This window comes from Ceratotherium simum, chromosome 10 (assembly GCF_057802395.1).
Source record: "Ceratotherium simum simum isolate JZ-2026a chromosome 10, ASM5780239v1, whole genome shotgun sequence".
In the NCBI taxonomy this organism is placed as follows: Eukaryota; Metazoa; Chordata; class Mammalia; order Perissodactyla; family Rhinocerotidae; genus Ceratotherium; species Ceratotherium simum.
In genome coordinates, this window is record NC_141909.1 from 69,669,112 (window position 1) to 69,692,369 (window position 23,258).

The following is a 23,258-nucleotide window of genomic DNA, read 5'->3' on the forward strand; positions in this document are numbered from 1 at the left end:
AGATGATGGTGGTTTGACTAGAGTGGGCGCCATGGAGGTGGGGAGAAGCTGTCAGGTTCTGGGTATGTTCTGATGGTAGCGATCACGACTCAGTCACTCAGTCACCCTTGTATTTGTGTTTAGAAATAGAACATGGTATGTGTAAAAATAATCCAGGTGATTGCTTTCTTTTCCAAATATAAAGATCCCCAATATCCTAACCAAAACATGTTTTGATATTTTTTGAGCTGTAACTAAGTATTCTTCAATCTACATTTTAGGGTTTCATTTATCTCCTGAACATGATATATTATCTTAAATTTGTTAATAAATCATGTTTGTCTCATATAGTAAATTTAAAGTAACTTAATGTGTGTCGGTGTGTCATCTGTTGAAAAAAACAAAGTAAAAGATTACCTTTATGTATATTGTAAATATTTAAAAATAACTATTAAGATACTATCCTTAGTAACTTGCTTATCTCTTAAAATTAGTTCTTTAATTTTTTACAGTTTTGATGAGGTATAATTGACAATAAACTGCACATATTTAAATTGTGCAATTTAATAAGTTTTGACATATATATGTGTGTGTGTGTGTGTATATATATACACACCTGTGAAACCATAACCACGGTCAAGGTAATATTCATATTTATCTCCCCCAAAAGTTTCCTTGCACTCTTTTGTAATTCCTCCCTCTTCTTCCTCCCTGTCCTTCTCCGTCAATCAACCACTCCTCTGTTTAATGTGACTATAAGTTTGAATTTTCTAGGATTTTATATAAATGGAACCATACAGTATGTACTCCTTTTTATCTGGCTTCTTTCACACAGCATGATTATTTTGAGATTCGTTTATGTTGTCTCATGCATATGCAGTTCATTACTTTTTATTTATTCATTTTTATTGAGGTCACGTTCTTTATAACATTACATAAATTTCAATTGTACATCATTATATTTCGCTTTCTGTATAGACTACATTGTGTTCACCACCAAAAGTCTAGTTTCCATCTGTCACTGTACAAATGTGCCCCTCTATCCCTCTTGCCCCCCACCTCCCTTCCCCTCTGGTAACCACCAATCTGTTCTCTGCATCTATGTGTTTGTTTGTTTATCTTCCATATATGAGTGAAATCATACGGTATTTGTCTTTCTCCATCTGACTTATTTTGCCTAGCATAATACCCTCAAGGTCCATCCATGTTGTCACAAATGGCAAGATTTCATCTTTGTCATGGCTGAGTAGTATTCTATTGAACATATATATACTACATCTTCTTTATCCATTCATTTGTTGATGGTCACTTAGGTTGTTTCCAAGTCTTGGCTATTGTGAATAATGCTGTAATGAATATAGGGGTGCATATATCTTTTCCTTTTTATTCCCAAGTAGTAAGTATTCCATTGTATCAGAATTTCTTTATTCATTCACTTGTTGATAGACATTTGGATTATTTCCAGTTTTTGGCTATTTCAGATAAAGCTGTTATGGATATTTGTATACAAGCATTTATATGGATTTATGCTTTCATTTTTCTTCAGTAAATACGTAGGTATGAAATGACTGGATCATATGTTAGGTATATGTTTAACTTTTTAAGAAACTGCCAAATTGTTTTCCACAGTGATTTTACCATTTTACATCTCACCAGCAATATATGAGAATTCTAGTTCCTCAACATCATTGCCTAAACTTTAAATTTTATCATAATTGTATCTCATTGTGGTCTTAATTTACATATTCCTGAAGACTAATGGTGTTGAACATCTTAAATGAACATATTTGCTATCCATATATTTTCTTTGGAGAAGTGTATAACTCTTCAGGCTATTTTTTAATTGGGTTTTTCTTGACATTATTGAGTTTTGAGAGTCTTAAATATATATTCTGAATTCAAGTCCTTTATCAGATGTATGAATTTGTAAATAGTTTTTCCAAGATGGTGGCTTGTCTTTTTATTCTCTTAGCAGTGTCTTTTGAAGAGCATACATTTTTAATTTTCATAAAGTCCAATTTATCATTTTTTTATTTCATGAATTATGGTTATGGTGCTGTATTTAAGAAATCTTTGCCTAATCTAAAATAAAAAAGATTTTCTTTTGTGGTTTTTTTTTCCCACAAGTTTATAGTTTTATGTTTTACTTTTAGGTCTGTGATCCATTTTGAGTTAATTTCTGTATATGGTATATATGATGTGCAGTTTGGATTGAAGCTCATATTTTTGCATATGGATTTTCAGTTGTTACAGCACCACTTTTTGAAGACTATCCTTTCTCCACTGAATTACCTTTGTTCCTCTGTCAAAAGAGAGCGGTTTTCCATTTCTATGCATGGGTCTATGAACTCTCTATTCTATTCATTGATCTATTGTCTCTCTTTCTACCAAAACCATACTATCTTAATTACTTTAGCTTTATAATAAGTCTTAAAATCAGATAGTGTTAGTCTTTCAACTTGGTTCTTTTTCAAAGTTATTTTGGTTGTTTTGTGTCCTATGCATTTCCATATGAATTTTAGAATGATCTCGTTAATTTCAACAAAAAACTCTGCCTAGACTTTGATTGGGATTATATTAAGTCTTCAGATCATTTTGGGGAGAATTAACTTCTTAACAGTACTGAGATTGTTGATGGGAATTGAAAATGATACAGTAGCTGTTGAAAACAGTATGTTGGTTCTTCAAAACATTAAAAATAGAATTACCATGTGATCCAGTAATTTCACTTTGGGCGTGTACCCAAAAGAATTGGAAGCAGGATCTCGAAGAGTTGTGTGTACACCCATGTTCGTAGAAGCCTTATTCACAATAGGTAAAATGTGTAAGCAACCCAAGTGTCCATCGATGGATGAATGGATAAGCAAACTGTAGTGTACACATATAATGGAACATTATGTAGCCTTAAAAATGATGGACCTTCTGACATATGCTGCAACATGGATGAAACTTAAGGACATTATGCTAAATGAAATAAGCTGGTCACAAAAAGACAAATCCTGTGTGATTCCACTGATATGCGATACTTAAAGTAGTCAAAATCATAGAGATGGAAAGTAAAGAATGGTGGTTGCCAGGGGCCAGAGGGAAGGAGAAATGGGGAGTTATTATTCAATGGGTACAGAGTTCTGGTTTTGCAAGATGAAGAGAGTTCTGAAGATGGATGGTGGTGATGGTTGCACAGCATTTTGAATCTATTTAATACCACTGAACTGTACAATTAAAAATGGTTAAGGGGCCGGCCCGGTGGCACAAGTGGTTAAGTGTGCGTGCTCTGCTGCGGTGGCCCAGGGTTCGCCGGTTTGGATCCCTGGCGCACACTGACGCACTGCTTGGCAAGCCATGCTGTGGTGGCATCCCATATTAAAGTGGAGGAAGATGGGCATGGATGTTAGCCCAGGGCCAGTCTTCCTCAGCAAAAAAGAGGATGATTGGCAGATGTTAGCTCAGGGCCGATCTTCCTCACCAAAAAAAAAAAAAGAAAAGAGAAAAGGTTAAGATGGTAAATTTTATGTTATATGTATTTTACCACAATAAAAAATTGAAAAAAACAAGAGACAGGAATATTCAGATTATTTCTTCTTGAGTGAGCTTTGGTATTCTGTGTCTTCCAAAGATGTCCATTTTATCTAAGTTGTTCAATTAATAATATTTCCTTTAACATCTGTGAAATCAGTATTGATGTCACCTCTCCTTGACAATGGTAATTGTGTCTTCTCACTTTTTCTCGTAATCGGTCTGCTAGAGATTTATTAATTTTATAGATTTCGAAAAACAGATTTTGGTTTTTTCTATTTCATTGATTTTCACTCTGATTTATATTATTTCCATTCTTCTGTTTACTTTGGGCTTCATTTTCCCTTTTATTCCTCTAGTTTCTTAAGGTAGAATTTGAGGTCATTGATTTGAGCTCTTTCCACATTTTAATATACAGTTTTAGTGCTATGCGTTTTTCTTTTTTGTAGCAACCCACAAATTTTGATATCATGTATTTTCCTTTTCATTAAGTTCAAAAAACACTTTCAATTTGTGTTTCATAAAAGCACAGGCCTTGTCTGTTTTTTTCATCCCAGCAATCCCTAGCAGATATTATGCAAATAATAAATATATATATATATATATATTTTTTTTTTTTGATGAGGAAGATTGGCCCTGAGCTAACATCTTATTGCCAATCTTCCCTTTTATGCTGAGGAAGATTGGCCCTGAGCTAACATCTGTGCCCATCCTCATCTATTTTGTATATGGGACGCCATAATAACACGGCTTGATGAGTAGTGCATAGGTCTGCGTCCAGGATCCAAACCAGCAAACCCTGGGCTGTGAAGCAGAGTGCATGAACTTAACCACTATGCCACCGGGCCAGTCCCAATGTTTTTTGCTGACTGAAACTAAGGTCAGATGCTTGGAATGGTTGTAGAGAGATCACCTGAGCCAGGTGCAGGTAAAATGGGAGAAGAGCCATCAGGTGAATTTTTTCCAGGTATCTGGTGTCAGAAAGGAGTTGTAGATAAAGGCATGAGATCATAGCAAGACCCAAGGGCTGAGAAAAAAATCTATGATCCAACTTGGTAGGAATGGATAAAGAAAGAAGTCAGGGGACACCAGAAATCACGTGTGAGCGTGCCTGCCAAAGCTATGTGAGCGCTCGTCTGCTTTGCAGACTCTCTTTTGGTGGCCCATGGCCCCACCACCAAGGCTGTGCCTCTACTGCTCTGAAATACGTTCATTTATCTATTTATTCAGTGAACATTTATTGATAGTTTTTTGTTGTTTCAAGATTAATGCAGGGTTTTCACAGCTTAGTAAAGAGATGGATATTTACATACACAGAAAAATTCTTATAAGGCACCATGATGAGTAGAGAAATGGGTGTATGTGTAAGCATCTGGGGTAGAACTGTGGAAGACTGGAAGGAGACCGATTATCTTTGCCTGGGAGGCAGGTCAGAGAAGACTTCATGGAGAAGATCTTAAAGAATGAACAGGAGTTTCAAGGTGAACAAGGCAGTGAATGGTACTGTAGGAAGATGTAAGAAAATGGGAAAACCCTAAGGGCATGAAATAATGTGGCATATTCAAGGTATAATAAAGAGATTAAGAGAACCTCAGGTCTGCTACTTATTCACTGTGTGTGCTTGAACAAGTTACTTAATATCTAAGAGCCCCACTTCTTCTAGCTGTAAAATGGGAGTTATAATACCTGCCTTGTGGTGTTATTCTGAGGATTAAATGTGATAAAGTATTTAATATTTTATCTCTCACATAATTGATGCTCAATAAATAATCACTATTATTACTACAGCTATTTCTACTACTATCATTCCTCTTAGTATTGCAGGGACATAAAGCATAAAAAGGGAGCAAGGGAGATTATACTAGAAGGATGGGCAAAATCCAGACCAAGAAGAGCCTCGTATGCAATGCAAAAGAGCTTCAGCTTGATATTGTGGCTTCTGGGGAACTTGTTCTTAAAGGATTTTAGCAGAGGATTAATATTTTTTTGAAATTGGCTATTCAGAGCCCTACTCCTGACAACAGTATATGGAAGGTGATTGGGAGACAGTGAGGAAGGCGGGGTGGCCCTAAAATATGTGAAATGTCAGAAGAGTCAGCTTACAATGGAAAACTTGCTAAAGATAATGTACAAAGTAGATAGTTACAGGCTGAGCATGTAGTAGACAAAACGCACATAAAAACCTAACAAACACATGTATGGAAAGATAAGTAGATAGACTTTCAGTGTTGACTCATATTCAATATATGATTCACAATCATCCCAAGATCTCTTTTCAATGGAGTTAGATCAACCAGTTATTTCTGTCATATTTCTGCCTCTCCCCTACCAATATAAAGAGATACCCTATACTATGCTTGATTGGATGTTTGGCTACTTCTAATTGTAAAGTTACACTTAATCAGAAATGCTGGATTCACACTGAAGTTACTGAAGTAACTGACTGGCTAATTTCTCTTCTGGGAATGTGGCCTTAGATTAATCATTATAAATAATGGGAAACCAGATAACCTTACTCTTGTTTCATAGCTTGCATCCAGAACAAGGAAGAGGAAACAGTATTATTTTTATGGTTTTAGTTTCCCTCACTTTCTAGATGCCGCAGCTGTGTCCTCATTGTATTTTATAGCCAGAAAAAAAATATCACCCCTCAGCAGTTCCTATAATTTCAAATTTATAACTATGTCCAGGATAATTCACCCGTAAGCCAACTAGAAATAAAAATAGAGGAGATAGGCCCATCTGTTGGAGTGATTTCTTAACTGCAGAAAACGTTTTCCTTTCTTTAAAAGCAAGCTATAAAATCTGTATAAATTCCAATTCGTAAACCATGAAACTCTAATTTTTCCACTTCTCTAGTCACTTTGAGTAAATGATTTTGCATATGTGGGATGTCAAAAATCAACAAAATGGTGCTAGGGAGTGTGAGAGATTGATTTTAACTACATGAAAGTCTTTTAAGTCATAGCAAAAAGATTCTTCAGGTAAATTAGGATCAAAAAGAATTCTGTGTTGCTTGGTACTGAAAGATCTATATCTTCAGTTAGTATTTCTTCTGCTGTATAAGTGAGTTTCAACATCTTATTTCATTATTTTTAGTTAACTATGTATTTCCTCAGTAATTTTAAAATTGACTCTCTTTCTTTAAATCTTTTATCTTTATTCTTAAAATAAGGTCTCACTTAGAAATACTGATAGGGCTATTTAAATAGCCCTGGTAAAGCCATTATTTAAGGACAGAAAACCCTTATCCTGAATAATTCAGACAAGAGTAATTGTTTTGCTTAAATATTCTGGCTATGATTCTATCAAATTTACTCTTATTCTTCCTGTGTAGAATAAACTCTAGCTGGCAAAAATGGCTTTGTTTTATATGGAGAGTGTGACCTTGATTCCTCATGTGATAAATCCAAGGGCAAGTCATATGGAGCAGTTACCACTTGCACAGCAGGAACTCCTCTGATTGAAACCCTCACACGTATATTCTGTGAAATGAGAGGTTTTACCATCAAGTACCACATAATGGCAGTTCTTTCACTTTCCACAAGCAGGTAAAAGCAAACACAATGAAGCACAAGTGCTTTCCATGCAATGTCTTATACCACCACATAATCATTCCCATCAGTGGCAGATCTTCTCAATGCTATGAACAAGAAGGCTGAGAAATTCCAGGCGGTCATGCTATGGGTGCACTCGCACCATTAGTGGAGAGAGGCTGAGAAGTACCACTATTTTTCTTTTTGTGAGGAAGATTGGCCCTGAGCTAGCATTTGTTCCCAATCTTCCTCTTTTTGCTTGAGGAAGATTATCTCTGAGCTAACATCTGTGCCAATCTTCCACTATTTTGTATGTGGGATGCTGCCACAGCATAGCTTGATGAGCGGTGTGTAGGTCCACGCCCGCAATCCAAACCTGTGAACCCCGGGCTGCCCAAGTGGAGTGTGTGAATTTAACTACTACGCCACTGGGCCAGCCTTGAGAAGTACCGTTTTTTAATGCAACTGTCATCACTCCTGCTAGGCATTCCTGACTTTGTGGTATGTCTTACCAAGTGAAGGGGACTGACGCAAAGGAAGAACTTTTAGTTATATTTAAAGCCTATGGCTGTTGAGCAGTCACTTATGGAGAATGATTTTACTGTAATTGGATTGTTTGCTTACTAGGTTGCTTCTGCTCTTTTTTATGTTCTTTGGTTTCTTTGTTCTTTCACTTATTCATTCATTCATTCATTCAATAAATATTCCAGTGCCTCCATAGTTTGGAGAACCCAGATTGTGTTAGTGGAATCCAAGACTATCTGAAATGGTGGGTTTGATTTCTTCTCTCCCAGCACATCAAAAAGATAACTGAATTGAGAACAATTGAGTTTACATCATGGGTTGAACTTTAGAAACTTCACATGAACACTTAATTTAAACATAAGTATAAATATAGCAAACTATAGTTTCTATAAAGACTTGATTATATGTGTAGTTTGGACATCAGTTGCCATCTTTTCTCACTGGAACTCAAGTAATTGATAGATAGAAGGATGGAGTTTAAGATTGAAAACTTTGGGGAAAAATTCTGCCAGCCTTCTAGTCAGCATCAATCCTTGATAAATGCAAATAAAGAGAAATTTGTCCTCAACACCTCCTGAATGTTTGTGCCCTTTCCTCCTTTCATGATGAATTCTTCCAGGTTCTTGGAGTCAGCTGTATAACAGAAGAACGTTTCTCAGGAAAGAGTTGCTATCAGTTGATATTAGTTATTCTTACTTTGGTGTGAATTTAGATCTGTGTATTACCTCTCCCAGAACTACTTGCATTTTAACAGCAGTTTTGAAATAAAAGACCATCTTTTGTTGAAGGAAATTCGAGAATAAATGATCATATGAGGAAGACATTGTGAGGATGTAGGTCCATTCCCAATAACAGCAAACTACTTTTTTACAGGGACTAGGATTAGCCCTCTCTACAGCACTCATTGATGGGTAATCGGTCTAATAGGATTAATTTCCCTTCTGTTTGAAGTGGAGCCAACTCTTGGGATCACACAACTATTTGTATCTTCTTTAAAGCAGTATTTGATGAGAGCTATTCAATGAAAAATATTTCTGAATTAGGACAGAATATTTGATTTGTCATAGATCTAAAAATAGTGGCAGAGATGTGTTACCAGAATGACTTCAAGGAGGAAATGATTGATTGTAATTATAAAACAAACCACACACCAAGCACTCAATCATCAGAAATTTTATAGAAAAGGAAACTTCTATTAGGACATAATTACCCATGGTGCTCACACACCTGTTATTCCATTTATAGAATCCTTTGTTTTCTAAAGAATGATTGGAGTGACAGAAAAAAATGTATATGTTCAAACAGGAAACAATGGGAAATAGTAGCACATTAGCTAGTCCTGAGTTCTCGTCAAATGCTTCTGCACAGAGTCAGTTTCCTGTACCAACAATTCTAACTTCAATCAACTGCACAAGAACTCTCTCACATGCTGCTTCGTATATCAAGAAACCTTGTGCCTTATCAGTTTGTATCCTCAGTGCCAAGCACAGTGCCTAGAACTTATGTTCTCATCGAGTGTCTCCTGAAGGCTGGATAAAAGTAAGACTGTTGAAAAGAGTCAACCAAAACTTGTATGAATCATTACAAAGAGAATCAATATGAGTAAAAAAGAAGAGGCAGAGGATTAATGAAATAAAATAAGTTCTACCTTCCCTAAAATCGAATGTTATCTCCATCATGATCTGAAGTGTCTGAGGTGGAAAATCTCAAAGTTCTCAAATAAATTGGTATCTTAGGGTGAATTCTGGGTTGGGAAAGTTTATAAGTAGTTAAATTTCCCATAGTCAGATTATTGTCTCTTCTTTTTCTCGTATACATAGTGTATTAATTTCTCTCAAGCAAGCAATCAAGCACCAAGTATGCATTTTATATTTCTGATTTGCTCAGCACTGTGCTGACATGTAGGATGTATCCACAGAAAAAGAAAACATAGTTCCATTCTGAGATGCCCACCCTATTTGGAAAACAGGAGCAATACAGGTAAAAGTAGAAAACAAGAGAAGGGAAGCGCATATACAGTGGAGAAGGGTGCACATCTGGATAGCCCTACCTTCTCTTACCAAAGGCTTTCCTGGAAAGTCAGGTCCCTGGCAATACTAATCTAGTTTGAGGTGTTAAAAATCATTAGGAGCCAGCCCTGGTGGCCTACTGTTTGAGTTTGCTGTGCTCCACTTTGGCAGCCTGGGTTTGGTTTCTGGGCATGGACCTGCACCACTTGTCTATCAGCAGCCATGCTGTGACGGTGGCTCACATACAAAATAGAGGAAGATTGGCGACAGTTGTTAGCTCAGGGCGAGTCTTCCTCAGCAAAAAAACAGGAAGATTGGCAAAAAAAAAAAAAAAAAAAAAAATCATTAGGACAATAGAGTTGTGGGATCAGAAGTTATGCTGACTTTACTTTCCAATTCAGCTATCAAATTTAAACTGTCCAGTGAGGTTTAATCTCTTTTATCATCATAGTATTTTCTACACATTTTTATTTCAGGTTCAAAACAAGAGACTGTCACAAAAGGAATATCAGCTTCATCACATTAAGAATGCACAGACACCCAAAAAAGACTATGGAGCTACAAGTTTTTTCTACACCAACAAAATTAGGGCCATTGAGACAGATAACCTATCAAGACACAAAGTGACAAATGATGCTGTGTTTAATTTATAAGTGACCTTCCATCTCACTGATAGGGTTTCCTAAATCTGCTTTAGCTTGGATTCTTTATCTTCTCTTTTGTTTTTTTTGTCGTTTATATTAGTTCATAGCAAACTTTTGTTTTTTAAATTTAAGTGTTTCAAATGTAAATCATTTTATAGCTGATCAAATTTCCAAATAATTTTCTTCCAAGTAACTTTTATATCTCATTATATGAATGTGATTGTTATTCATCTCAGTAGTAGAAATACCAAAGTGTTAAGTGAATAAAAAATAACTGAAACACTGTGCCAAATATGTGAATCAACATAAAATTGGGCACTGAATATTTTAACAAGGAGCTAATGGTTCCTGAAAAATAGATACCTTCCTTTGGTTGTGCAGTCTTCTTCAGCCTTGTAAAGCCCCAATTATTAAATTGGTGATTCGAGCCGTGGAACCTCAGGTTCCCGTGACATGCAGCTTGGAGAAGTCCTTGACAGTTTCTAAAATGGTAAATTTCTAGGAGATTATTGATCACATGATCAGAGTCAACATTCTACATCAGTTGCTAGATTCAGCTTCCTCTAAGAGAATGAACTACAAGCATTATCTTCTGTATATTCTGTTGGAAATTATTTTTTTATTAATCAGTTATTTATTAACCACCCACTCTTCCTCCTCTCAGCTGCATCTTCATTTGGTGTGGTGGGGGAAGCCACAAAAGAGCATGCCAGGCTTTCTGTTGCTTGCAACCTTTCAATCTTGTTGAACTAAGACCTACACAATGACATAATTAGGGAACAATTACTGTAAAACTATGTGGCACTTATTATGTTGGCACTTGGAATTCGGGAGAGAAGATGATGACAATTAGTGAAGCCAACACATGCTTTGTGGAGATCCTTGGATCTAAGCTGTATCTGGAAGGAATGGTAGAGTTTTGATAGGCAGAAGGAAAGAAAATAGGCATTATGTGTGGGGAGGTCGTCAGCAGGAACATGACTGGCAATGAGCAGAAGGCATAGTGAACCAGGGTGAAGAATGCACTAACCAGAGGAAAATTGCCTATTGGGTGGGGACTGTGGAAAATAATTTCAATTGCCAGGGCTGTGTCTGATCATGGACCCTTGGAATCAAAGCTGAGGAACTCAGGATTGATGGGACAGCAAAAAAGAGACACCGGAGGGTATAAGTATAGAGGTAATGTGATAGAAGCCGTGTAAAAGGGAGACCAGAGTGACAGATGGAACAGTGGCTAGAAATCAAGTATACAGCACTATTAACAACCAAGGTACTGTGTGTAATAAATAACCAATGCTCCGTGCTGTGCACCAACTTTGTCCTTTGATTTCACACGGATTTATTTGTTATATCACCACCCTCATTATCTAAAACAGAACACCAAAATTTCATATACCATCTGTGAGCTCCAAATGGTCATAATTAACAATCGCAAATGTTCTAAAAAGGTAATATGCTAAAAATAGCCTTATCACGCTTGTCAGCAGGCTGCTTCTGTGAGTACCATGACATTCAGTGAAAGAACATTTTATTATGCCTTCACATGATTATATTTCTTACACAGATTATGAAACTATGAAAACATACCTCTCTAGTTAAACATGTTGAGGTTTAATATTTTGAGTAATGGTCAATTAAGGGCAAAATTAGCAAGACCGTACCAAAAGTAAGTTTCCTTCAAATGAGATCTGGCTAGTGTAGTATCTAGAATGTAGTAAATACCCTCTGAAATGCTTGTTGAATGTCAGAAAAATGTCAATTATTTGGGTGTATTTGTGGCAAATGTAAAGAGCTATTTCATTATTTTTTCAGCAAATATTCCTATTCTTCCTGATTCCTTAAGGAGAACCCCATAGAGAGCTCATGGTATGGTGCTGAAGGAGAATGACTGCTTTTCAGAGTGTGCACCCACAATTCCTGGAGAAACTGGATGGTTTTAGCAAAGTTAGGATTGAGAATTTGGAGTTTGATTTTCACCACTGAAAATGACTACCCTTATTATACATACTTATAGCTGTCTAAATTGTTACAGCTAACTAGAAAAGCAATGAGCCAAAAAGTACATTAAATTTCATCAAATTGAAGGTGCCACTGATTGTACGATGCGTCATTATCTTATATACTACTAAGAAAGATAAAACACTTCAGATTAAACCATGGCACAATGCTGCTGTCTGATTTACAAAAATTTGTCTGATACTGAAAGATATTGAAGAGCTCTTTTAGACTTATTTAACATAGTTTTTTTTTTTAAAAATCATGTATCACTCTTTCCTTTAAGAAGGAAAATATAAATGAAATGGATTGATTAAAATATTCCTAAAGCTTCCCATTCATGATCTGACTCTTCTAAATGACTTTTGACTCAGATCCTTCAATGCCTGTGTTTTTCTTTACAGTATCATTCCCCATGTCATCGAGAGCCTTGATGATACAGTATTTCTTAAAAGAATGCTCCAATATTTTGTCTGGGAACAAGACGCTAGCATTTTATTGTTCTTGATAGAATTGTTTAGACACATGTCTCAAAAGCATCAGGAACTAACACATTTGATGGGTTACCTAGTGCTTCTGGTCCTCTCTGATGGAATGTAGCCTCCAGTCCTCCATCTGCTCAGCTGTCATGCATCTTTTTTGAGGTAAAGTAATATATTTTGGGGGGAGATGTCTTATTCTTAGATTTTTGTGATTTATAATTAAATATAGAGCCAAACTTTTGGCTATTGGCAATTTTGTGTAGGATCCCAGGGATAAGCCACTTTTTGTTACTGAAAACTCATGATTTTGATTGCCTAAATTCATGGCATTGATAATATAATTTCAAAGCATGTCAAAGAATGCTAGGGTTTTTGATTTGACTAAATCCAATTCATGTTTTTCTCAATTAAATAACTTGTATTGGAAGTTAAGTAGTTCCTGTTCAAAATCAGAAGGGAGTGTTGACAAAATAGTGTTCGATGCCTTAATGCTAGTCCCACTGGATGCACAAATCACTCACATCAGCCTCTCCTTGCTTTGAGATTTCCTTCATCCATTCTGATGGTTTTGGCAATTTTTCCTGTCTTCATATGCATTGCTTAGGTGTGATGGTCAATTCTTTTCCATGTATCTCAGTAATAAAATGTAACATAGATTCCTTTATTTGTGGGTGTCTTTCTTTCTGATTTCCTACCAAACATTTGGTTATTACTTTTGCAAGAAAATATGGAATTGTAGTCATTCTTCCAATGACAAGTTTTTGCTTTCCTAAGGTAAAATTTATGTCCCATTGTTGCTTCCATTTCTTTTTTTGTACACGGTAGCTTTTCATGTCAATGCTGAATCATAGTATAATCTTCCTGAAGACATTTTAAGTGGCAATTCAATTCAGTAGGTTTATATAACAGTACACATCACTTAATTGAGGTGACAACAACATGAACAGCTCTGACCAAGTTTGTGTAGGCACTGCTACATCACGACTAGCCAACAGCTATTATAAGACATAATCAATGTGAGACTTACATTGGGGCTGAGGAACCTCCTGGGGAAAAATAAAACTTAATCCACATCCGTGATAGACAAACTGGATGGATCCAAGGATAGGAGCTGGGAGATGAAGATGGGAGCTGAGCAGTAGAAGTCATGTTGCAGGAAGGGATGGCCAAGTCCCTGTAGGAGAGCTGTCCCATAAGGTCTGGCTGTTATAACCAGACTGAATCAGTAACAAGATGTATGGGTCAGTGGAGAGGACCCAACAATCCTGTTATGTGGACCCCTCCACCTTACCTGAGTATAACACAGAGGAGAGGAGGCTTCTCCTCATTTTGTATGAGCAAGTGTGGTAATAAAGACGGAGCGAAGCTGTGGCCTTGGGTGGGCAGATGCTTGCAGAGAAAAGTGCTGGTTAGTGAGACCATCTTGACTCAAGACAAAAAAGATTACTGGCAGCCTGGATTAACTCAAGGATGTAAGGCCCCACTTGAAGACTGTCCAAACAAATATTTGTTGAGTGATTCTTGTATGCAAGGTATTGTGCTTTTTAGAATATTCAAATTCCTGCATGAGCCAAATTCCTGCATGGATCTAACAAGGGTATAAATGTGACGTGGCTTCCTCTCTAGCCATGGAATGCTGATGTTCGAGAAGAGTGGATTACCCCTTTTGGTATTAAATCTCTGAGAATTTGCAAAGAGACAGCACAGAAATAGATTTTTCTCTATCTTTCCTTTTTCCTCAGAAATAGATTTTGTGATTAAATCCTGAATTTGTTTTTTTCCCAGTTTTATTGAGCACTCTGTGAGTTTACAGTGTGAGTTTACAGCACTGTGTAAGTTTAAGGTGTACAGCATAATGATTTGACTTATATATATTGTGAAATGATTTTCACAGTAAGTTTAGTTAACATTCATCATCTAATATAGATATAAAAAAAAAGGAAAAGAAAAAAATTTTTTTCCCTTGCAATGAGAACTCTTAGGATCTACTCTCTTAACAACTTCCAAATATACTTTACATCACTGTTAACTATAGTCATCACATTGTACATTACATCCCTAGTATTTATTTATCTTAACAATTGAAAGTTTGTACCTTTTGACCACCTTTATCCAGTTCCCCCCCACCCTCTGTCTCTGGTGACCACTAATCTGATCTGTTTTTCTATGAGTTTTGTTTTTTAGATTCTACATATCAGTGAGATCATACAGTATTTCTATCTCTGTCTGGCTTATTTCACTTAGCATAATGGCTTCATGGTCCATCCATGTTGTTGCAAATAGCAGAATTTCTTTTTTTTTTATGGCTGAATAATATTCTATTGTATATATATACCACAACTTCTTTATCCATTGGTGGACAATGTTGATGGAAACAACATTATTTACAACTATCATAAATAATGCCGCTATGAACATGGGGATGCAGTTAACTCTTTGGGATAGTGATTTCATTTCCTTTGGATATATTCCCAGAAGTGGAATTGCTGGATCATATGGTAGTTCTATTTTTAATTTTCTGAGGAACCTCCATATTGTTTTCTATAGTGGTTGCACCAATTTACAATCCCACGTTGGGATTCCCTTTTCTCGTTCCTTTTTCTCTGCATCCTTGCCAGCATTTGTTATCCCTTTTCTTTTTGACGGCAGCTGTTTTGACAACTATGAGGTGATATCGCGATGTGGTTTTGATTTGCATTTCTCTTATACTTAGTGATGTTGAGCACATTTTCATGTACCTATTGGCCATTTGTATATCTTTTTTGGAAAAATGTTTATTCTAAATCCTAAATTTGGATGCTGCCCTTATATGTAGAGGAGTCATCCATGAGTGTACGGAGAAATGATAAGAAAGCTTCAGACCCCAACATGTCTCTCCCACTGATTTGTTGCTAATGCTTAAAATTTCTCCATCAGAGATTCCTTCCCACCCTTCTTTCTGGGATCTCTTTTATAATCAAATTATTCTGAGAGAGGTTAACACAGTACATGCCAGTCATTGGACTTCAGTCATCAACATGATAGTGTCAATTACTTTCACAGAAGACTGTTCTCTGGGATGGCTGGATGGGCAGATATGAGGGCATAGATGCCTTACTTAAGGTAAGAGGAAAGAAAGGTCGTATGAATAAGAGGGCTGATGAGAACTGAGATAAACTTGTTGCAACAAAGAGACCCCAAAATACAGCGGCTCAAGGAATAGAGAGGTTTATTTCTCTTTCACATAAGAATCCAAGGTGAATGTCCAGGTTTATGGGCCATTCAGTTCATTCAGGAACCAGGTCCTTTCATCATGTAACTGCTTTTGTCACCATGTATAATGACCTGTCCTTTTCAAAACCCAGTCCAAGTCATAAGTACCAGACATCTAGAGCGGAGCTGCCCAATAGAACTTTCTGCAGCAATGGAAATGTTCTCCATCTGCACTGCCCAATAAGGTAGCCACTAGCCACATTTGACTACTTAGCACTTTAAATGTGGCTAGCATCACCGATAAACTGAATTGTAAATTTTGTTAAATTTAAATAGTTACATGTGGCTAATGGTACCATATTGGACAGGGCAGAGCTTAATAATAGGCAAGTACATTACACTGTAGGCTCAGGAGGGCAGGGTTGACGCATGTGTCACCACCGTATTCCAGTGTCTTTCACAGTACCTGTTCTGTGAGGGAGAATTAGCTCCCCATTTTATCTTGCTTTTACAGACAGGCTCAGACATGGTAACAAGGCCTCCACTTGGTGGGGGCTCAGGGGCAAAGATTTTTGGTAGAGTGTGGTAGATAGTTCTTGAACTTCTTCCAGCTCAGCTATCCTGGCAGCAGACATGAGTCTCAATGTGAAAGAGGTCTAGATCTATCTGTGGATTTTTTTTCTGATTTCCATCCTTCATCCTTTGCAGTTTCTCTTAAAATAACCCATAAGGTATTCTCACTAAATTATTGCTTTCATCATACCAGTCTTACTGACATGGCAAATCGAGGTTCTGCTTAGTGTTTTAATTTGTTAGAATCACTTATGTTTTATTTTAAAGTAATTTATATAAGATGGAAATATTTTTAACTATGTTTTATTTTCAGAAAACCTGCACAGTCCCTTAAAGAAGCAGAGTTAATGAGCACTAGTTTGGTGAGATCATAGTGAGATATAAATTGATAGTTAAAATTAACCTCTTATGACAACTGTGGTTTACCACGTGATAGAACACACACAATTTTCTACCATGAACAGGTTAAATAGGTAGTTTCCTGTAGAACACTGCCTTGTGTCAAGGTTACAAATCAACAGTTCTTGGAGCTATTAAAACAAACTCTTAAGTATTAGGAAAGCTCCTTTCCTTTGTGAGCAAACAGGCTGACACAGAAATTCAACTTTATAGTAACAAGTTAAAGAATATGTATATGTTTATTTTAAATTTTAGGTTAACAGGTTATGTAAAATTTCACTAAACTTTTCCTTATCTGCCCAATAAGGTATAATGGTTAGCTAAGCCAACTACCTTCTCAAAGAACCTATTTGGACAATATTTCATTGTTTCAAGATTTCATTAAATCTATAAAGTTTCTGGTTTCAGTTATACTTTTTAAATCAAGGCTCTATAATATCCAGGAGAAACCAAAGTAACCAGAAAAGGGTACAAATGGTACGCCAAAGTAACTGGTGTACTTTGGTACAACTGGTACACAAAAGTAACCAGAAAAGGGTACAAATGAAGTGAGAGGCAAAGCACACCCAATAAATGCAAACAAAATGAAAGCAGGAATGACACTACAAATTTCTAAAAAGTGGAATTCGAATCTCAAAGAATTAGGTGGGATATAGAGGGTTATAATATAATGATAAAGGATATAATCTATAAAGATGTTATTATTTTAAACTTTTATGTAACAATGTAGCATAAAAACACACAAAATAAAATATCCTAGAAACATGAGAACTTGATATAGCAATCAGAGTGAGTATACAGAAGTGTATATCTCAAATTAAGAGACAAGAAAATACAAGGATATAGAATATTTTAAATTTTTACTTTTTATTTCAAATAAAAATATAATATATGCTTATTGTACAATAAGTTTTAACAATACTTAAGTATAAAGTAAGAAAAGAGAACATCTCCATCACACTCTCCCAATTCTACAACCTACCCAGACATGACTTCTGTTTCCTATGTATCCTTCCAGAACTTTTTCTTGTGCATTCATAGATCTCTTCAATTCATAAAGATAAACTTCCTTGAGCCATACTCAAGGGATTTACCATAATTTTAAAAACTATTTTCCTAGTGATAGATTTTAAGCTGTTCCTGGAAGTTTGTCATTATAAACAGTGGTTCAGTGAACATCTTCATGAAAATATCTTTGCGCATGTGTGGGATATTTGTACAACAAAGAACAAGAAAGTGGAGTTGTTGGGTCAAAAATATGATATGGGACAAAGCCAGATTTGATAAGTGATGGTCATGAAGTGTGAGCAATAAACTTATGTTGCTGTAAGGAACTGAGATTTTGGGGTATTTTTTTCACTCCAGCACAAGCTGGGACACACTGAACTTCTTCTTTTCCTCTTGAAATTAACGGCAACCCTTCGATGTTTCACTATGCAGTTTGCTGAAGGTTTCTGCCTGTCACCTATTATCAAATTAGCTGTTATGATTAAGGAACGTCAAATTCATTTAAAAGTGTTATTGAATTCATTTATAGTGTCTTATCCTGTATTTTCTCAATCAATTAGCATTAATATATAATTCCTCCTTTATGAAAGTGAGGTGAAATTTATTAAATATTTTTTTGTCATCTTTCAAAATGATCTATGGGTTTTTCTCCTTTAATCTCTTCATGTACATTTTTCTAATACTAAAACATCCTGGAGTAAGCCCTATTTAGTCATTGTGTATTAATATTTAATTAAAGATTGAATTTAATTTCTTAATGCTTAAAGTATTGTATATTTGCCTTGTATACATAAGTCATATTGGTCTATGATTTTCTTTCTTTATTTGTTCCTGTCCAGTTTGGGTATCTGGATTATGCTAGTCTTGAAAAATTAGACAGGAGACTGTCTATCTTTTTCAATTCTCTGGAACAGTTTAAATATGACAAAAAATTACCTGTTGTTTGAAGGGACAGCCCCTTGAAATGTGACTACTTATCAACTTTTTTAGTGTTGTCTATGTTTAAAGGCCATTCAGTTTTTCTACTTCTTTTTAAATTAACTTTGGTTTGTATTTCTTGGAAGAAGCTTTAAATTATTCTGTAAGTTTAGAAGTTTTAATACGTAACTTTCTTGTGCATTTTTATAAAATGTTGTATTTGATTTTCTCTTTAATCTAAATATTACTTAGAAGAATGTTTTTAACTTTCTGTGGTGTGTCTGGGCTGTTCCATGCACCCTGCCTCCCTCATCTTTTTGTTTAACACTCTGTGGTCAGAGAACTACGCCTCCAATACTTATTAACACAGTAGTTCCTAACTTTTCAAGTATGAGAATCTCATTTTAACAATTAAAAAAACTGCAATTCTCGATATGGAAGAGTTATATTTTAATACTTAATAATTGAGCAAATACAAAATAATACACTGTAAATGAATTTAATAGTACTTTTAAATAGATATGAATTTACTTAATAGCAATAGAACTCAATACATTTGAAAAATAGTAGTATTATTTATGTGTAGGGGTACTATTTAATCTGCCAGGAGCCTGATACTTATCTAGATTAACAAACCTCTTTCAATAGCAGTTTAGCCCCAGGCCCCCAGCCCACAGGCTGAGAACTGCTATTCTAACTTTTACTCTTCTCTTATTAAGGCTGATTACCTGTCCCCTGCTGCTTATGTCATTCCTTTGGCTTGGAATGTTGTCCCTCCCGCCCCTCGACTGATTTATTGAGATACAATTGACATATAACATTGTGTCAGTTTAAAGTGTACAATGTGTTCATTTGATATACATATATTGTGAAATGATTACCACAGTAGCATTAGTTAACACCTCAATCACATGACATAATGACCATTTCTTTTTTGTAGTGGGAACATCTAAGATCTAATCTCTTAACAACTTTCAAGTATATAAAACAGTATTGTTGACTGTAATCACCATGCTGTACATTAGATCCCCAAATCTTATTCATCTTCTAACTGGAAGTCTGTACCCTTTGACCAACCTCTCCCCTTTCCCCCCACCTCTCAGGCCCTGGCAACCACCATTAGTCCCTGCTTCTATGAGTTTGGCTTTTTTTAGATTCCAAATATAACTGAGGTCATATAGTATTTGTCTTCCTTTGTCTGACTTATTTCACTTAGTATAATGCCTCTAAGATCCATCCATATCCATCCCCAAATGGCAGGATTTCCTTCTTTCTCATGGCTGAATAGTATTCATACATATATATACACCATCTCTTCTTTATCCATTCAAAACCACAATGAGATATCCCCTCACACTGTTTAGAATGACTGTCATCAAAAAGACAAGAGATAACAAGTATTAGCCAGGATGTGGAGAAAAGAGATCTCTTTTGCACTGTTGGTGGGAGTGTAAATTGGTGCAGCCACTATGGAAAACAGTATGGAGGTTCCTCAAAAAATTAAAAAAATAGAACTACCATGTGATCTAGCAATCCCACTACTGGATGTCTTTCTAAAGGAAATGAAATCAAGATCTTGAAGAGATATCAGCACTCCCATGCTCATTGCAGCATTGGAATGCTCTTCTTATTGCTATCTGCTGTCTATGTCTTGGGATCCTTCCTGACCCATACTGACTCCTTCTGAAGGTCTTCCTGGTCATTTTAGTTAGCCAAGATCTCCCAAGTTCCTGACAAGCCTTCTGTAACACCTGATCATACTCAGTTCAGCAAATCACATGATGCTGAGGTCATTCACTCTTCAATGATTTTATAGCTCTATGTTCTGTGGATTAAAAAACACTCAATAAGTACTAACTATAATTATTCTTAGACTAGAAGAAATTTCAAATGCTGCGTAATTATGAAGTCATAAGAAAAAGTCTCTTGCCCACCCTCACTCCCACCTCTTCTTAACTTTTTGATTTCTATGAGTACTATGATTAGACTAGTTTTACATAAAGGTTTATAAAGCTTACTTTTGATTCTGCAATCATGATTAAATTTTTCATGCTTTGTCTCTAACTTTCTTCTAAGTGAGGGGTCAGCAAACTATAGCCCCAAATTTGGCTTGCTGCCTGTTTTTGTACAGCCTGTGAGCTAAGAATGGTTTTTACGTTTTTAGATGATTGAACCAATCAAAAAAATAATATTTTATGACACATTAAAAACTTACAAAAATCCACTTGCAGTGTCCATAAATAAAGTTTTATTGAAATACAACCACACTCATTCCCTTATGTATTGTCTATGGCTGCTTTTGGCTACAATGGCAGAGTTGAGTAGTTGCAACAGAGACATAGGCTCGCTAAACCTAAAATATTTGCTGTCTGACCCTTTACAGAAAATGTTTGCCAACCCTTGACCTAAGCATTGAAAATCATAAACATTGTTTACAGTATTAGCCTGTCTTATCTGAACTACCAAGGTAGCCTCCCGGTTGGTCTTTCTGCGTCCATGCTTTCTTCTTGCCTGTCCATTCTCCACCCAGCAGCCAGAGTGATCTGGCTAAAACACCACTGAGACGTTCATGTTGTTTCGTTTGGATGGAGTACCCAAAGCTGACGGCTTTTGGTGGTGGATATTTCCATCTTCCAAAGAAAGGTGCCAGACCATTTTTGCAGATAGTACCCCCATAGTCCGGGGCAAGAGGCCCCATGCCTTGACCTTGCTCTTCTGGCCCTTCTCCTGAGCTGTTCCTCACGAAGGGGCAAGGAGTCTACAAGGCCTAGGAGACATATTTTTCCTGAAAATTTTATTTGTGATTTTTCTTTCATCATGACACAAAGGTTGTCCAACTTACTTATCATATTGCTTGTTGAAGTAAAAGTACTTCATTTTTGAAGATGGTCTTCTAAGCAGCATCTAATTAAGGTCAAGAAAATCCTGGGCCACTTCTGTTTTTGTGAGAGCTCTGATATATTTACAAAAAATGTGGCAGATACACATTACGCATTTGTCAAAACCAGTAGAACCATAGAACGCAAAGAGAGAACCTCAATGTAACTTTGGACTTTAGTTAATAACAGTGTATCAGTATTAGTTCATCAATTGTAACAAGTGTACCACAGTAATGTAAGACGTTAATGGGGGAAACAGTAAGTGTGTGTTAGGGGGAAAGGGTATTTGGAACTTTGTACTTTCTGCTCAATTATTCTGTGAACCTAAAACTGCTCTAAAAAATTAAGTCTATTATAAAAAGATGAATAACTACCCAAATTGGATTACTTACACCATATTTTACTTACTAGTAGAACTATAATTCTGTTGGCATGACACTACACCCAGTTAAAAAACTACACTTTCTAGCTTCTGTTGCAGATGAGGTGGACTTGAAATAGAGGCCTACTCAATGAGATTTAAGTGGAAGTCATTTGGAGGGAATTTGGGCACAGTGCCTTAAAGGGAGGGCAAGCCCAGCTGGCATCTGCCCTTTGACCCTTCTCTCCTTCCCCTGCTTTTTGCCTGAAATGTTGCATGAAGAGCTAAAGTATGACCGTGAGGAGAACTAGATATTCCTAGAGTTCTCAGCCTACATCCCCTTGAGCTGCTTGCTGCACTGGCCAACTGTAGGGGTTGCCAACTTCAGGATTTTTTATTTCATGAGAAAAAAATAAACCCCTATGTTATTTAAGCCAAAGTTACTTAAGTTTTCTGTGAAGGAAGCTCAAACAAAAATTTCAAGAGTTCAATCTCATCAGTGCAGCTCCGTGACCGTGTTCATAACCTACTTTATAGGTGGAATAGGGGACCCTTTGTGAATGAGAGGCCAAAGCCAGAGGGCCACCCTCCCTGCTCCTCCAGGAGTGGCTTCCCTGCACTGAGCTCTCTAACATCCTTGATGTACCATGGCCAGTGGATTCCTAGGTGCGCATCACGGCTGGCATGCCAGGATTTGGATTTCTTTTTATTGAACTCTTGGGTTAGTTGCATTACAATCTCAAACCAAGATCTTTCATGGATTTTTAATTTTTGTTTGGTGGAACACATCTGGGAGTAGATTTTTTTGTATTGCAGGTAAACTTTTTAATTGCACGAATATATATAAAAAATCGTTTCATTTTTACCTTCTCATTTGAGTGACACAGAATTCTAGTTTCAAAATTCTTTTTCTCCCAGAATGTTGAATATTTTGTTTCTTTACCTACTAGGTAGTAGTGTTTACTGGTACTTTTGGTTCTAGAATCCAGTGTTTCTGATGAGAATTATCAGAGTTATGAGAATTATGGTGTCAATCTGATTGTTATTCCCTTGAAGAAATTTGTTTCGTTCACCTTTCTGAAAGCTTTTAAGTTCTCATTTTATCCTTGCTATTCTGAAATTTCATGAGGATAAGAGTAGATGTGTATTTATTTATTTTTCTGTTAATCTTGCCCACACTTGCCATCTGAGGATGCCCGGATTTTTCCCTTAGCTCGAAGCCTAGTTTTTGCCAATTGGCTT